Source organism: Triturus cristatus, chromosome 5_1, assembly GCF_964204655.1.
Source record: "Triturus cristatus chromosome 5_1, aTriCri1.1, whole genome shotgun sequence".
Lineage (NCBI taxonomy): Eukaryota > Metazoa > Chordata > Amphibia > Caudata > Salamandridae > Triturus > Triturus cristatus.
In genome coordinates this window covers 900,075,209-900,094,974 of record NC_140587.1, presented here as the reverse complement: position 1 = coordinate 900,094,974, position 19,766 = coordinate 900,075,209, and positions in this window count along the sequence as shown.

The window sequence follows — 19,766 nt, the reverse complement described above, 5'->3', positions numbered from 1 at the left end:
GATCTGAAAAAAAAAGAAAAAAAGTAGTAATATTTAACAATACATTTTAGAATACAGTACACATATTTTCATATTTAACAAAGTAATTTTTTGCCCTTTTTTTGCTGTTTTCAGAATATATTGAATTTCACTGCAAATTGTGAAATCAATTGCATTCATCACTTAACAGCGGGCAAAACAATTAACAATCTGAAAGATTGTTTAAAAAATGCCCTGAATCTCTCCTCAGTAAAACATACCTTGATAGAAATGTAACATATATATTAAAAATATCATCTAAGAACAATAACTATTTGCAATAAATAACGTCTGTAAATCTTGTTGCTTAATCTCATACACCAAAATAATATCTGTCAAAGAAGTCCACAATAGAAACAGTTACCTTTCCATGAGGCCAAATGGTAATTTTTAAATTCTTTTTTGGTGAAATATCCAATGGTAATCCTATAAAATCGAAATAATGCTTTCTTCAGATGCTGCAATTTGTATCTAAAATGTTGGTTTTAGAAATATTAAGTATGAATTTGGTAATTCTGCAGGCAAACGTTGCTTGAAAATCAATTGTGAATCATTACACAGTGTCCAGCCTTTTTCACATTTTAGATAAACTGTGTAATGACCAGAAGTTATAGAAGTCCCATCATGGAAAATTATTGCAACTGCAACAAAAGTTTTTCCTGATATTGATAATTGATTTCCTGTAAACTTCTTTATTAAAGTGTCCAATTTTGTTCCATCAGCTCTACAACGTTGCATCATTAAAATTACATACTGTCCATATTTCTTTAAAAATAACATTGATAACATTTCTGATTTACATTGAGAACATTCCATGTTGTGATTTGCATCTTTAACTAATTTACTAAAAGTCACTGATTTACTCTCTGGTAATGTTAAATATATGAACCTTTCAGAATCAACATTAGAGCTGCATGTGTTCAAACAGTTTTCACAACTATGTTCCCATTTATAAGACAGACCAAACATATTTTCTATTTCTACCCCTTCCTCTTCCAGTACCATGAGCATATACATTAAGAATTCTTGTGCATCTTGCTGGACATTTTGAGTAAACTGTGTACATCCAGAACGTTCATCTAAAAGATTTCTAACATCAGAAGCACTTTCTATTTTAGTTTTATCATTACTCAGCTTCTCATAAAGGAAACTCAGCAGAGAACAGAATCTTTTTTCATGATTTAGTATTATCTGCTCTTTCAAACTTTCAAGATAAAATACAACATTCAGCACTACATTAGCGTAGCAGTTAACACCAGAGCTATTTTCAAAATGACAACCAACAACCTCTTCAGCATTCTCCGTTTTCTTTTTGCTTACAATCACATCAGTCTCTATTTGTTTACTCTTCTGTAAATCCTCATTACAGATATTCTCAATTCTCCTTTTCCGACAAACAACACGTTTTTCAAACACAGGATACTGACCTAAATGAGGAGCATATCTTCTTCTTATTCTATTATATTCCTTTACACAGTTTGTATCAGCACTAACTTTTGACTCATCAAAGTCTATCATGAATAAACCAGATATTTTTTTCACGCGTGACAAAGCAACATATGCCATACCTTCTTTAAACACACTAGATCCAATGTTTACAAAAGCACTATCTACAGTTAATCCTTGAGATTTGTGAAAAGTTACAGCATATGCTAGAGAAAACGGAAACTGCTTCCTACGTACATATAAGTCTTTCACAATCAAGAAACGAACTGAACAACGACTAATGTCTTTATCCTCTTCAATCTGATCAAATTTTATTTTTATAAATTCAATTCCATCTTTTTTTTGGTAATTACCAAAACCCACAACTTTACCCATAGCTCCATTTTCTAAACCTTTTTCTACATCCAAATTACGTCTTAAAATTACTCGCCAGTTCATACATACATAAAGATTCTTTTCTAAACCAGCTGTTTTTGATATGTTTTCCTCCAGAGAATCCAATTTAGTTGTCAATTTGCTTGTCAATATAATAGTTATTCCTTTATGCTGTATTTTATCCACAGCTTCCAGTTTTACAATCTCTTCATTTTCCAATTTCAATAGTTCTTGATTGAATATAGAGCATTCATGTAGTGTTGGCATTAAGCAGATTACAGTATTTTTTCCAGCAATTTTCTTGTATATTTTCTCTGGAACTATTTGTTCTGTTGGAAACAAATTACATATCAAGCAACTCTGTAAAGCTTTTCTGCCATGTTCTGTGAGTAGTCCAATTCTGATATCTTTGAGAATACCTGCATAATCATCATCATTTGCTTGCCGCATATTGGTAATGAGTTCTTTGTACTCAAAGTATGTCCAAATATTCACATTACCTATACTTCCTAACGACTTTTTCGTGTCTTCATGTGTAAGAGTATGAAAATGGTTGTCCTTTAACTAGAGTGAGCTGCAGTAGATCCCCAAAAACTATAACATGTTTTCTAGGGGTGGGCGGAATTTGCGGAATTAACCTTCGCAAATTATCGCGAGAATGTTTAAAATTATCGCAAACAAGCAGAAATATCGCGAAGATGCGGAAGTTTTTTTCCGGCATGTTCGCGCGATTTTCTGCATGGTTGCGGGTCGCCAACTTACCCATGTGGCTGCTTGCGGGCGCGGCCATCTTGTTTTGAGTTGTTCTCGCGGTGCATGATCGCGAGAAGAAAGACGTGATCGCGCGACGCATGACGTCACTGCGGGCGCGAACTGTCGCGAGACAGCGCAAATGGCTAAAAACAATACAACATCTCATGGAGAACGCGACCGGATCAAGAAAACTTGTCGGCGAACGCAGGGATTCAGGTAAGGCGATCGCGCGCGCGCGAGAATGTATCATTTTACAGCGCGAGCAAGAAACAAATTATCGCCAAGCTGCGGAAACCGGAATTTTTGACATTTTCGCGCTCTCCGCGGAACGCAAAAATGTCAAATTATCGCAATTTCCGCGAACGGAACGAAATTTTTGCCCAGGCCTAATGTTTTCCTCCAAATAGCACGTCATAGTTTGGTGCCGATTACGATCCGGTAAAAACCGGGTACGAACCGTCGGTCGGAGCGTATTCTCTGTCCGACTCGTACCCGGTTGTAAAACATTACAAACATGGAATTACGATTCGCACGGAAACACCATTTCCGTACGAATCGTAAAAAACACCGACGACGAAAATATGCATACGAATGTGATCCGGGAATGCTGCGACGTGACGTCGGGACGCTTCTAGGCAGCGTTTCACGACCCAGGAATTACGATTCGAACCGACAGCAGTCCGGACGGCAATATTTTCACGGCACCCGAAAAGTGCCGCAAATGCGAAATACGGCGCGAAACGACCAGAGTAGGTGGCCCGGTAAGCGCCGTACCCCCCCCAGCCCCCGCATGTACGCGCCGTACCCCCCCAGCCCCCGCATGTACGCGCCGTACCCCCAGCCCCCGCATGTACGCGCTGTACCCCACCAGCCCCCGCATGTACGTGTCGAACCCCCCGTGTATGTACACCCGTGTACGTGTCGAACCCCCCGTGTATGTACACCCGAGTACGTCTCGAACCCCCCGTGTATGTACACCCGACTACGTTCGAGTCGTACCCCCACCCGTGTATGTACACCCGAGTACGTGTCGAACCCCCGTGTATGTACACCCGAGTACGTGTCGAACCCCCCCGTGTATGTACACCCGAGTACGTGTCGAACCCCCCGTGTATGTACACCCGAGTACGTGTCGAACCCCCCGTGTATGTACACCCGAGTACGTTCGAGTCGTACCCCCACCCGTGTATGTACACCCGAGTACGTGTCGAACCCCCCGTGTATGTACACCCGAGTACGTGTCGAACCCCCCCGTGTATGTACACCCGAGTACGTGTCGAACCCCCCGTGTATGTACACCCGAGTACGTGTCGAACCCCCCCGTGTATGTACACCCGAGTACGTGTCGAACCCCCCGTGTATGTACACCCGAGTACGTTCGAGTCGTACCCCCACCTGTGTATGTACGGTGCGTACCCCCAGCGCGTAGCATACACGGGTGGGGGTACGACTCGAACGTACTCGGGTGTACATACACGGGGGGTTCGACACGTACTCGGGTGTACATACACGGGGGGTTCGACACGTACTCAGGTGTACATACACGGGGGGTTCGACACGTACTCGGGTGTACATACACGGGGGGGTTCGACACGAACTCGGGTGTACATACACGGGGGGGTTCGACACGTACTCGGGTGTACATACACGGGGGGTTCGACACGTACTCGGGTGTACATACACGGGGGGGTTCGACACGAACTCGGGTGTACATACACGGGGGGGTTCGACACGTACTCGGGTGTACATACAGGGGGGGTTCGACACGTACTCGGGTGTACATACACGGGGGGTTTGACACGTACTCGGGTGTACATACACGGGGGTTCGACACGTACATGCGGGGGCTGGGGGGGGTACGGTGCGTACATGCGGGGGCTGGCGGGGGTACGGCGCGTACATGCGGGGGGGTACGGCGCGTACATGCGGGGGCTGGGGGGGTACAGCACGTACCGGGCACCTGTTTGGACGTCTCCATGGTTGTTATAGGAGTTCGGTGCGGACGGTCTTTTAACCATACAGTTGTACATTCGGACGCCCGGGACGGATCGTGATTCCCCGGTCGGACTTCGCTCTTCACGTTTGTACGGTAAATCGTACGAGGACGTGTCGGACACTTTTTCCGACCCGAGGACGTGTGGGGAATTATTCCCAATGCGATTCGTATGGTCTTTTTCCCATGCGAATCGTGATTGCCAGTTCGTACGGCACTTGTACGATTCGTACGGTAAAAAGACCGGATACGAGTCGCACGGGGAATTTTTTTACCGGATCGTGATCGGCACCTAAGTCTTTAGAATTTGCTGCATTCTTAAATGCACAAAGGCAAGCATTAAGTTTGATACCATGCTTACCTCATCAATAATGAGAACTTTCATTTTTTTCAATACTCTTGAAACTTCAAAACATGCTTCTCCTGTTAGCTTGTGGTATTGTATTTTGTTCTCATGCTCTACTGGTAACATTAGCAAACGATGGAGGGTAATTCCTTTTATGTTATATGCTGCTAACCCAGTTTGAGCAGTAACAACACAAGACAAAGTTGAATCAGTTTTTTTCTGTAGGTAGCTTCTAATTACTTTAATTAAGAAACTTTTTTCAGTTCCAGCTTGTCCACTCACATACATTCTGATTGGTTCAATTGATGTGCATGAGCACTCTTTATTTTCATGTAGTAATCCATGATCAATTTGTTTTGTGACTTCCTCATATATTTGTTGTTGTTCATCATTCTGTTGCTGTTCCAAATTTGGTAAGTTTATTAAATCTTCCTGAGCTTGATTCATAGCTGTTTCCACTTCAGTCATGGCTATTGCAGCTTCATTTTCTACGATTGGTTGTCTTAGGGGATCTTGACTGAGTGTCCCGGAACTCTGACTGTCTTGAGAACTGTCTCTAGCTACTTCAGCTGCAATTGTTGCTTCTTGTTCAATTTCTTCATTTAACATTTGTACATAAGTTGTGAAAGTACTGCATTCTATGCTATCTTTGCATGCATTAAAGGAAGCTTTGAAAATGTCCAAGTAATTCATCCTCTGAAGGCCATGGTTTAAACAACTGTAAAAGTGCTAAGTAGTAAAATTCCTTCTTGTCAGTAGTGTCGCAACTCAGCTTTCTGTGATTAATCAAACTTCCTTTTGTTTGTTTTACCAAACATCCTTCCTCACCAATGACTTTATATTTTCCATTGTTGATGTCTTCTGTGGTATTCCATTTAAAAATGTAGTTCTGCAGCACTTCATAGAGACACATGTTCTCAAGATGATGACTTCTCTTTGGGTAATATGTGTCCAACATGTTTGTTCTTAAAATGTCTATACTTTCTGGTTCGTACTCTGCTAAATATTCAATTTCTCAAATAGATTTCAATACCCGATTTTGCATTCCTGCAAGGCCTAAACTTACCCAAATTATTCTTCTGGATTTGGAGTACAGACTTGCAGATAATAACCTATCTGAGCATTCGTAAGAGCTAATTTCTCGATGCGATAACATCTTTAAACTGAAACTGTATAGCTTTTTACTTACAGTCTTCTCGTGAGAAATCTCTTCCCACATTTCTTTCAATTCCGTATTCTCAGATTTAGTGATGTAAGATGTGACATACCGAGTAACAGCAATAGAATTGTCTGCTACATACTGAATATCCATGTTAGCATTCCACATGGATAAAATGACTGGGTTGTAGTCATTTATATATTTTGACTCTTCTTTTCTTCTTAGGTTGTAGGTATTTTTAGGCGATTTTCTTGTAATAGTATGTCGCACAGCTGACATAAAACTGTTTACTCTTCCTTTTGAAAGAACAGGTCGTGGAAATCCAAATCGACATTTTGTGTAGAATTTATCTTTACTCTTGTACTTTCGTCGACAGTATTTTCCACACCGAGGACTTTGGAAACGTAAAACTGGCTCCTTTAAGGTTTTTTCTTCTGTGCTTTTAGGTATAGCACATGTTGCATATCCTTCAATGAAAGATAAAACTGCATCATCAGAATCTGTTCCAAATTTTGGGGCATCCTTGATCCACAACAGCATATGAATATGAGGAGCACCTCTTCCTTGGTTCTCTTTTCTCCAAAAGAAATCCACAACTTCTCCAAGAGAGTGATTTTTTTTATTGCAGATGAAGGACATCATAGCCTCAAATCTATGATTGAAATATCTGCAAACATTAACCGGATCCAATGAGCACAATTCTCCTGCTGTCTTGTATTGGATGTTTTCAATGGTTCAGTGACTAAATATCGAGGGACAAAATATCGACTATACAAAAAATCGACACTAAAATATCGAGGGACAGAATATCGACTCCCTATCTACAAACAGGTAAGTACTAAAATATCGATTCCAAAATATAGACTGTCAAAATATAGTTAGCCAAAATATCGAATTTTTTAAATGTATTAAAAATAATATAAAATGAATTAAATATTAAAAACAATGAAATAAAACATACATAATATAATATAAAATAGCTTAAAATGTAAACATAATATAAGTATTTTAAAAAAAGTCGAGATTTTGTTGGATACTGAGAGCGTAAAAATTACTATTCCCACTCCAGTGAGTGCAACAGTAGGGAAAGCGTTGGATAGCGTAGGGGTAAAAATTACTATTCCCACTCCAGTGAGTGCAACAGTAGGGAAAACGTTAGATAGCGTAGGGGTAAAAATTACTATTCCCACTCCAGAGAGTGCAACAGTAGGGAAAGCGTTGGATTGCGTAGAGGTAAAAATTACTATTCCCACTCCAGTGAGTGCAACAGTAGGGAAAGCGTTGGATAGCGTAGGGGTAAAAATTACTATTCCCACTCCAGTGAGTGCAACAGTAGGGAAAACGTTAGATAGCGTAGGGGTAAAAATTACTATTCCCACTCCAGAGAGTGCAACAGTAGGGAAAGCGTTGGATAGCGTAGGGGTAAAAATTACTATTCCCACTCCAGTGAGTGCAACAGTAGGGAAAACGTTGGATAGCGTAGGGGTAAAAATTACTATTCCCACTCCAGAGAGTGCAACAGTAGGGAAAGCGTTGGATAGCGTAGGGGTAAAAATTACTATTCCCACTCCAGTGAGTGCAACAGTAGGTAAAACGTTGGATAGCGTAGGGGTAAAAATTACTATTCCCACTCCAGAGAGTGCAACAGTAGGGAAAGGGTTGGATAGCGTAGAGGTAAAAATTACTATTCCCACTCCAGTGAGTGCAACAGTAGGAAAAACGTTGGATAGCGTAGGGGTAAAAATTACTATTCCCACTCCAGAGAGTGCAACAGTAGGGAAAGCGTTGGATAGCGTAGATGTAAAAATTAGTATTCCCACTCCAGTGAGTGCAATAGTAGGGAAAACGTTGGATAGCGTAGGGGTAAAAATTACTATTCCAACTCCAAACAGTGCAACAGTAGGGAAAGCGTTGGATAGCGTAGAGGTAAAAGTTACTATTCCCACTCCAGAGAGTGCAAAAGTAGGGAAAGTAATGATTTAAATTAAATATAAGATGACATTAATTGTCAATACTGATAAAAAGTTAATTAAAAATAATTACCAATTAATAACAATTAATTACCATTTAACAATATTAATTATCAATTGATAAAAATTTAATACCAATTAATAATAATTAATTACCAATTAATTATCAATTATCAATACAAATAAATAAAAAATTTATTATTTACTTTATTACAATTAATTTACTTCCTACCCAATTCCCCTACAAACCCACAACCCGCTCCTATTAATAACAAATACAATTAACATAATTATCAATTAATCAATTAATATAAATTAATTACCAATTAATAAAAATAAATTACCAATTAATAATTAATTATCAATTAATTAATTATCAAAACATATAAATATAATTAAAATTTAATTAACCATAATTAAATTACTTCCCACCCTATTCCCCTATAAACCCACAACCCGCTCTTATTAATAACAAATACAATTAACATAATTATCAATTAATCAATTAATATAAATTAATTACCAATTAATAAAAATAAATTACCAATTATTAATTAATTATCAATAAATTAATTATCAAAACATATAAATATAATTAACATTTAATTAACCATAATTAAATTACTTCCCACCCTATTCCCCTATAAACCCACAACCCGCTACGGAATTAAATTAAGCAATAATTAAATTACATAACATTCATTTGTTTAAATAAATTAAACATACATTACAACAATAATACATCATTTTAACACATATACTACCATATATAACACACAAAAAAAATCGATATTATGGTAATCTATATTTTAAAATTCGATATTATGGTATTCGATATTTTTAAGGTCTATATTTTGGTAATCTATATTTTTAAGGTCTATATTTTGGTAATCGATATTTTGTACCCCAATTTCGATATTCTGACCTATCTATATTTTGTAGAGTCGATATTCTGTCCACTCTATATTTTAACTTCGATATTCTGGGCAGTCGATATTTTGGAATCGATATTTTGGGTGTTTACCGTTTTCAATATTTGAATTTGCCTCTCGAAGAAAATCCAGTAAATCATCCCAAGCGTACTCAGCACAGCTTAGGGTAAGGAACCATGTAGGAGTTCCTAAATTCCGTAACATACATTTCAATTCTCCATGGCGTCGGTACCAATATTCATTAGTCCCACGCTGACAAGCCATCAGATTAATCAATTGTGATTCCAACTGATCATTTCGCTGTTGCACTTTGTTCAGAAAATCCTTTGCAGACACATTATGTAGATGTACTCCAGTTTTCAAAATGTGATTTACTGCATAAGATAGTGCAGATAAGTCACTTTCAAATAAAAGATGGAACAAATAAGGAATACTTTGATGAAATCGTGGATCTTCTGCATATAATCTTGTAGTCCGATACTCAGAAGCAGGAATCTGTACTGGACGTTCATCATATCGTCCACTTTTTCCTGTAGGAAACAGCTGAGGAAAACAACAAGCTTCCAAGCTCTCCCCCATACACTCACGGGAGTTCCTTTTGCTTTTTTCATCTGAAACAGATCAATAGTGTTTCCCATAACTTCTTTAGAATGAAGAGGATGTATGCTGAAATGTTCATACATTTCTTCTTCTTTTGACTTATCCACGTTTTCAATTTGCCCAGTTGGTATTCCTGTGTCTGCTAGTAAAACTTCTTCATCTTCATCCATATAAATTGATTCATACCATTTATTATTTCTTTTCAAATATAAATTTGCTCTTTGTACTTTTCGTACATCCACCAGCTCCTGCCAAATTTTCTTATTCTTTGTAGGTACACCATTAACCAGAATAACTAATGGTTCAGATTCCAAACTATCTGCATCAATTGTTTCAATATTTTTTTTCAAATCTAATGGCAAATAGACAACTCTTCCTTTTAAACCTCTTTGTAAATCTGAAGGAGGTAATTTGTAGGCCTGGGCTAAAATTTCGTTCCGTTCGCGGAAATTGTGATAATTTGAAATTTTCGCGTTCTGCGGAGAGCGCGAAAATGTAAAAATTTCCGCTTTCCGCAGCTTGGCGATAATTTGTTTCTTGCTCACGCCGTAAAATAATACATTCTCACGCGCGCGCGATCGCATTACCAAAATTCCTGCGTTCGCCGACAAGTTTTCTTGATCCGGTCGCGTTCTCAATGAGATGTTGTATTGTTTTTAGCCATTTGCGCTGTCTCGCGACAGTTCGCGCCCGCAGTGACGTCATGCGTCGCGCGATCACGTCTTTCTTCTCGCGATCATGCGCCGCGAGACAACTCAAAACAAGATGGCCGCGCCCGCAAGCAACCAGATGGGTAGGTTGGCGACCCGCAACCTTGCAGAAAATCTCGCGAACATGCGGGAAAAAAACTTCCGCATCTTCGCGATATTTCCGCCTGTTTGCGATGATTTTAAACATTTTCGCGATAATTTGCGAAAGTGGATTTCGCAAATTCCGCCCACCCCTAGTAATTTGCCTGTTTTGGGCTCCATACAAACTATAGTCGGAAACGGATGGACACATTGGATGAGTATAGACTCTTACGTATTTAAATCACTAAGTTCTGCAGGAATATCAACCAATTCTGAATTATTATGTACAGCTCTAGCTGGCATTTTATTTTATTCTAACTTGTTATAACAGTATTTACAAATACGCTGATCTTCACCCAATTCAAAACAATTTTCCTGAAACAAATATGTAGAAAAATCCTTCCACTCATAATTATTTTCTTTTTCACTTTTTTTATAGAGATCAACATTCCTTGTTTGAGTTTTATAATGGCTTCTCCGGCAACAAATACAAGTAATATTTGGTCTTTCATAGAGATGATAGTAAATTTTGTCATTTGATCTTCAAATGTTTTACTAACAGTGGGTTCTACATTCTCTTCCACATTTTCTTCAATAACTGTGTCATTTCCTGCACTTTCTTGCTCTGGACCAAAGTAACATAACTCAATATCCTCACAAACCTTCTTCACATCTGATACAGATCCACGGAACAGAGCACTATTCAACTCATGTAACTTTAGTGCTGGACTTTTAGCAAAATACAATCTTCTCACAAACTTTCTCATTTCAGTATGATGAACTGCCAGCATCCTAAAATGGTGAAAAACACTTTGACAAACTTTCCTAGAAAGACAAGCCAGAGAATGTCCTTGCAAACCAGTATTCTCTCTCACTCTGCATGGATCTAGTCTTTGAAGCACCTTAATCTTCTGTTTAACACTTTTTTTTACTATATTCTCTTAGAAATTCACAAAATTTATCAATAGATTCCTGTCGTACAGTACAAATACTACTACAATTCCAAGTGAACACTGGGGATTTAGGACGTCTCCCCATAACCTCATCAGCTAACACTTCTTCCTCATTTCTTGGAACCATTTTCTCCTTTTCGATTACACAACCATCCTTAACTTCATATGCTCGACCACTGGTGTCAACTGCATGCAGCAAACTATTACTTTGAAGATAACTCTCTTCATTAAAAAATGGTTCAGTACTTGAACTATGCTTCCATTCTCCTAAGAACACTTTACAAAAGTTTTTTTTTCGCTTCTCTTTTTCTTTTGCTTTTTGACTTCATTACATTCACTAATTTATCTAATGCACGGATCCTGTTCAAAATTAAAATGAATAGTTTTCTTTTTAATTCCAAAGCCTTTGCAACAATTGATTCAATATGTTTCTTTTTCTTATAAAATTTGGCTTTCTTCCTATATTTTTTCACATCCTTTAGCAAATTGAACATCACTCTTCTCTGAAACATTTTTCTACGAATGTCTTTAAAATCTAATTTTCTTTTTAAGTCATTCTTTCTTCCTTCTTATTGTACATTAGCATTTAGTATATTTTGTCGATTGTCTTATTGTTTTCTACTTGAAACACTATTTCCAGTGGATATATTTTTTACATTATTTCTTTGCTTGAGGATATTTTTTATAAACTCCTTAGTCTGCTTACCAGAAAACTTTTTCTTTTTTCCAACATGAGGTTCTTCAACTAATTTTTGTTGTCCAGTTGTCTTCAAATATAGATGTTGTTGCTGTTCTTTTCTCTTTCTTGATTTTATAGGCATCTTTAATTTATTTCAGTCTTGTTCAGCAATACCTTAAAGAAACTAAAAAAAAACTACCTTTATGTAATTTAAATATTTTTTATGAGCTTTTCAAAACCTATCATATGAGCTGTCCCTTTCCTACGACTGCAAGTCTTACACAATAAAAGCTACACAAATTAAATCTCTGACAACAATTCCTGTGTGCACACAGACTCATGGTGTGATTCTAGGCAGAAAACGATATTTGATTGGCAATTTCAAAGCACATTTACTACTGTGGTAGAGCAAGTCATAATTACTGTAACAGCCTGACACATTTTCCTTATAGTTTAGAGAGGCAGAAAAGAGCACATGTCCTAACAGCTACTTGAGACCATGAGCATGTGGAACCAGGGTGAGTGATTAGACTAGAGCAAAGCAAATGAGCCTTGGTGATGTTGAATGTGGTAGCGTTACACACTACTATCAGAAATACCACACAGTGCTGAATACTTAGCATGGGAGTGCAGGAGAAGCAACTGCCTGTCTGCTAAGAGCGTCCTTCTGGAGACTGTGTATTGTCAGGTGCAAGAGAGATCTGCATGGACGCTTGCACAACTGCATGAACACTGCAGAGATGTATGTAAGATCACCTGTGCTAAGGGTTAATTGGAGTTTTAAACATGTAGAAACGACCTCACCCATTGCAGGAGTGGAAGGAAAATCTACCCTGTTGTTTTCAAATGCCTCTCATTTGTGAGATATTGATCTGTGCTGAATGCTAGCCATCACAATTCAAGAAAACAAGCTGCCCCTTTCCTACGAATGCAAGTCTTACAGAACGAGACCAACACAAATTAAATCTCTGACAACAATTCCTGTGTGCACACAGACTCATGGTGTGAGTCTAGGCAGAAAACGATTTTTGATTGGCATTTTCAAAGCACATTTACCACTGTGGTTTTGCAAGTGATAATTACTGTAACAGCCTGACACATTTTCCTTATAGTTTAGAGAGACAGAAAAGAGCACATGTCCTAACAGCTACTTGAGAGCATGAGCATGTGGACCCTGGGTGAGTGATTTGACTAGAGCAAAGGAAATGAGCCTTGGTGATGTTGAATATGGTAGCGTTACACACTACTATCTGAAATACCACACAGTGCTGAATACTTAGCATGGGAGTGCAGGAGAAGCTACTGCCTGTGTGCTACAAGTATGTTTCGGGACACTGTGTATTGTCAGGTGCAAGAGAGATCTGCATGGACGCTTGCAGAACTGCATGAAGACTGCACAGATGTATGTAAGAGTACATGTGGGGTAAGGGTTAATTGGAGTTTTGAACATGTAGGATCTACCTCACCCATTGCAGGAGTGTAAGGAAAATCTACCCTGTTTCTTTCAAATGTGTTAGCATTTGCCTCTCTTTTGTGAGATATTGATTTCTGCTGAATGCTAGCCATCACACTTCAAGAAAACAAGCTGCCCCTTTCCTACGAATGCAAGTCTTACAGAACGAGACCAACACAAATTAAATCTCTGACAACAATTCCTGTGTGCACACAGACTCATGGTGTGATTCTAGGCAGAAAACGATTTTTGATTGGCAATTTCAAAGCACATTTACCACTGTGGTTTTGCAAGTGATAATTACTGTAACAGCCTGACACATTTTCCTTATAGTTTAGAGAGGCAGAAAAGAGCACATGTCCTAACAGCTTCTTGAGACCATGAGCATGTGGAACCTGGGTGAGTGATTAGACTAGAGCAAAGGAAATGAGCCTTGGTGATGTTGAATGTGGTAGCGTTACACACTACTATCTGAAATACCACACAGTGCTGAATACTTAGCATGGGAGTGCAGGAGAAGCTACTGCCTGTGTGTTAAAAGTATGTTTCTGGAGACTGTGTATTGTCAGGTGCAAGAGAGATCTGCATGGACGCTTGCAGAACTGCATGAATACTACACAGATGTATATAAGAGTACATGTGGGGTAACGGTTAATTGGAGTTTTGAACATGTAGGATCTACCTCACCCATTGCAGGAGTGTAAGGAAAATCTACCCTGTTGTTTTCAAATGTGTTAGCATTTGCCTCTCATTTGTGAGATATTGATTTGTGCTGAATGCTAGCCATCACAGTTCAAGAAAACAAGCTGCCCCTTTCCTACGAATGCAAGTCTTACAGAACCAGACCAACACGAATTAAATCTCTGACAACAACTCCTGTGTGCACACAGACTCATGGTGTGATTCTAGGCAGAAAATGATTTTTGATTGGCAATTTCAAAGCACATTTACCACTGTGGTTTTGCAAGTGATAATTACTGTAACAGCCTGACACATTTTCCTTATAGTTTAGAGAGGCAGAAAGGAGCACATGGCCTAACAGCTATTAGAGACCATGAGCATGTGGAACCTGGGTGAGTGATTAGACTAGAGCAAAGAAAATGAGCCTTGGTGATGTTGAATGTGTTAGCATTACACACTGCTATCTGAAATACCACAATACTTAGCATGGGAGTGCAGGAGAAGCAACTGCCTGTGTGCTAAGAGCGTCCTTCTGGAGACTGTGTATTGTCAGGTGCAAGAGAGATCTACATGGACGCTTGCACAACTGCATGAAGACTGCAGAGATGTATGTAAGAGTACATGTGTGGTAAGTTTTAATTGGAGTTTGTAACACGTAGGAACTACCTCACCCATTGCAGGAGTGGAAGGAAAATCTACCCTGTTGTTTTCAAATGTGTTAGCATTTGCCTCTCATTTGTGAAATATTGATTTGTGCTGAATGCTTACCATCACACTTCAAGAAAACAAGCTTCCCCTTTCCTACGAATGCAAGTCTTACAGAACCAGACCACCACAAATTAAATCTCTGACAACAATTCCTTCGTGCACACAGATTCATGGTGTGATTCTAGGCAGAAAACAGTATTCCTGGGTGTTATCAGTACACCTTAACTTATGGTGAAGACATACTCCATAATATCTTACAAGTTCAAGGCAGTTAAATATCTTCTAAAACATAAAATGTAAAACACAACTTTAAAACAAGAATCACATTTATATTTTTTATATAAAAATCCACCACATACATCCCCTCTCAAATTCATAACTCACCTTTAAAAGTAGTTAGTTAAGAAAGAAATGTGGCACTCACACAGCAGATTATCAGAGCCAGAATCTCAGAACTGTACACCTCTCAGCAGAACCAGTAAATGGCAATGTTTCCCTCTCTTTTTTCACACATATACATGTTAACTTCAAATCACAGTGCTTCCCACATTTTTTCAAATGGAAACACACATTTCTATTGGTTGCAAATTTCAACCCTTTCCAAATGATCCCTACCCCCAACATGACTTCTGCCTGCTACCATAGCAACAGGTCATGGAACACTGGTGTGAGCAGAGAGGTCAGAAGTTCAGCACACAATGTTTCTAATCCAAAGAGCAAGAGTGCTTGACTTTTCAAACCTAACAGCAAATCCATAGTAATGTTCTGTGGGAACACATTTTTCTGAACCAATACAAAACATGCTTTTAAAAATTTAAACATACAGCCTAGCTTTTAGTGTAGAATGGTCTGAAACAGCCAATGAGCTCTTTTTATTAAAAAAAGTATGTAAGCCTCCATTTTACAACTATCTTTCTTTTCATATTGCCATTCTACTGAAAGACACCTTCTGAGTGCATCCAGATCTCCTTGAAAGATGTTCACAGTGTGGATTGTAGGTCATCGCTATGTCTTCTGGAGTGAAAAGTATGCAGAAAAAAGAGGTATTTTGAAAGACTTGTTTTGCCAAATGTAGACATTAAATGGATTGGTCAGAGAGGGTTAAAGTGGCACCAATTAATGCCTTTGGTGAAATCCTTTCTACATCTCCCACAGCCTGACCTTATAATTGTGCACTGTGGTGGACCTAGGCACTTTAACTGGGGTAGGTCTGGAAATGCTTGTTAAGGACACCTTTGTGCAATTGATGTCACTTTTTCCACAAACTACCTTTGTATATTCTAATATATGCCAAAGGCAAAAGTGGAACTGGTCCAACCAATATTGTCCGCAGATTGACAAAGCAAGAAAGCACGTCAATAAGTCTGTTTCTGGTTTCCTCAGAGACTATGGTATGGGTTCTATATACCACAACAACTTGCGTTACAACATGCAAGGCATTTATAGAGGAGACGGTGTTCATTTCACAGATGAAGGCAACAGAGTCTTCCTCTTGAACTTTAGACTCTGCATCGGTACTTACTTGTAGGTACAAAAAAACACTCCATGAACACAAAGGCTCTTTTTAGAGCCAACCAACTTCTAAACACTTAAACTTGATTTTTAATTCTATTTTTTTCAGAATTTTTTTCCAGCGTACGCGCACCCCGCGGTATTTTTTTACATTTTTATTTTTTTTTGCGACCTAAGGGGTCTTTCATGGTCCCCCTGAGAAGGCCTAGGGTGTCAGGGACTCTCTACCCGGCCCCCTTTTCACGTTCTCCATTTGTTTTTTTTGCTCTCTTCTGCCTCTAAAACTCAAAATGGCGGCTGGGGGGTGCGGGCACCCTGCGATTTTTTGGAAAAAAATAAAATGTTTTTTTCACCCTTCAGGGTCCTTCAGGGACTCCCTGACAAAGGCTAGGGGGTCAGGAACTCTCTACCCTGCCCCCTTTTTACGTTCTCTACCTTTCTTTTTCCCTGTCACACATACAACACACAAAATGGCGGCCGACTCTTCCTGATTTCGACTGATTCGAATGTTGACTATCATGAATCCACCAATCAGAATTACGCTCGCGCACGGCTATAGATATTTATGTGCTTTAACTGCAATTTTCTCAGGAAATACTAAACAGATTGACTCCATACATGCAAAGGCACATGCCTGACCCGAGGACTACCTCTCTGCCAAATTTCAAGTAATTCTGTTGAGCCGTTCGGGCTGTACCTTCGACTAAAGGTCCTATGGGAAAATGCATGGGGAAAATGCATTTTGGGACCCCCTTTTTTCTCGGCCCCCGCTTGACGAATCACCCCGAGACTTTCAGGGTAGGAGCTGAGCGGAGCGCCCCATTAGTTTTGAAAATTTCGCGAGGATTTGTCAACCGGCGCCAAAGTTATTCAAAATAGAATTTTCAGATTTCCTATGGAAACACGGTCCTAACTATAACTATCTACTGGCGACCGCCAGTAGATAATATTTTCACTGAAAAAACCATAGGTTTCAGGCACGTTATAGTTAGTTGAACATTTCACTCGTACAAAACCATAGAAATTCCCCCGTTATAGTTAGCTCAGCTAATTATAACTCCCAACCCCGCAATACTCTGCTGATGACGTCACATATTACATCACTCAAGGAGCATTTTTAATGACCCTTGTGATTTAATTCACTTTTCTTCAATATGAATCTCAACTTTTTTTAACATTTTTCACGTTTTTTTGGAGGGCAAACTTTTTGGGGGAAAGCTGGTTCAAATATACACTTTGAAACACGTTTTGACATCAAAATCAATACAAAAACATATAATGACAAAAAGAACAATAAAGCTTTTTATAATTTCGAAAAAAACTGTGAAGTAGACCAGTCCTCGAAGATAAACTCGAGTCTGCCCTCACACAACGGAGCACCCGTTAGTGAGTGCTGCAGCACTCGGCAGGGAACAGAGCTAAGATACATATATATATATTCAATGAAAAAACCATAGGTTTCCGGGGTGTTATAGTTAGCTGGACATTAGCTGGACATTTCCCTCATACAAAACCCTAGAAATTCCCCTGTTATAGTTAGTTCAGCTAACTATAACTCTCGCCCCCGCAATGCACTGCTGATGACGTCACACATTACATCACTCATGACATGGTCAGTGACATCACTGATGACATCACTGATGACATCTCAAATGACATCACTGATGACATCACTGATGACGTCATCCATGTGAAAAATTAGTGCATCTTCTCACACCCTAATATAACTTTTGATACACCGACTCAAAATTTCAGACGGCCATTTTGACAATCATAGATACTCCAATACCAATAACTACTCACCCACTCATTGACTTTTAAGTCTACATACAACTCCACTCACTCACCTGTACAGTCACTCATACTTACAGTCACTCTGTGCATTTATACACCTATATAGACACTCACACACCTCCAATCATCCATTGAGGCACTGACACATCTAGTCAGTCATGCAAATAATTAATCACAGTAAAATTTACTCACTTATACAGTTAAAAACACTCAAGTTCACTTACTAATAAAAATACTAACAAATTCTGTGTCTTCCTGCAGAAAAACAAACAGCACATGACACAGATATCCTTGCACTATGGCGCATACAGCCACTATATAGATAGTTTTATACTCTTACACAGATATACACTGTGTTTCACATATGTAGTTACATATGTAGTTACTGACACATGTACAACTGAGATATACATTCAATCACTAACACACCCATACATACACTCACCCAACCATACAGTCATCACAGATGCACTCTTAAAAACATGCACCCACTGAATCACACACTCACCCATCTAGTCACAGAGTCACACACACCCTACCCATACAAACACTCGGGCACCCATACAGATACTCAGAAAACCAATCAATAACCCATATAGACACTCATATAGCTATTCACAAAACCATGCAGCCACTTATACACCAACACACAGACACATACAGACATTCACACAGTTTAGTCACTAGTCTGCAGTAAGATACATTTAATGACTCACTTATAGACTCAGTTACGCACCTAGAAAATCATCCATTCACACACTTGTACACGCACTTATTTTTCAACAGGCCTTTCCCTATATATATTAAACATAATAAAACTGTTCAGAAACACATACTCAATGGATTATGTCATCAGTGATGTCATTTGAGATGTCATCAGTGATGTCATCAGTGATGTCACTGACCATGTCATGAGTGATGTAATATGTGACGTCATCAGCAGTGCATTGTGGGGGCGCGAGTTATAGTTAGCTGAACTAACTATAACAGGGGAATTTCTAGGGTTTTGTACGAGGGAAATGTCCAGCTAAATATATCACTCCTGAAACCTATGTTTTTTTCAGTGAATTTCTAAGGTTTTTGAAATACCAATTCCTAACTATAACGCCCCTGAAACCTATGGTTTTTTCAGTGAATTTCAAAGGTTTTTTAAAAGCCAATTCCTAACTATAACGTGCATGAAACCTATGGTTTTTTCAGTGAATTTCAAAGGTTTTTTAAATGCTAATTCCTATCTATAACTTATCTCTGAAGATATCATGAAAAGCATTCTTTTTTAAAAGTAGGGTGCACATTAGTTTTGTGGAAAAGCATCTTTGTGATTGGTTAAGAAAAAGCAGTTTCAACGTGGAGTACATATCATAGGATAAAATTTGCTCAGCTCAACCACACCTGCTACTTGCATTTGGAAGGCACTGTTCGAACTTAAAACAATCGTCAACTTTTAACCTGCGCGTGTCGTTAAATGTTCAAGAAAATGTTACAAAAAAATATCTTAAAGTTTTAAAAAATTTATGAACTTTTAACCTGCACGTATTGTAGAATGTTCTAGAAAGTGTGTTGATAGAATACGTTGCACTTCTGACTTCTATGTGTTATTGAA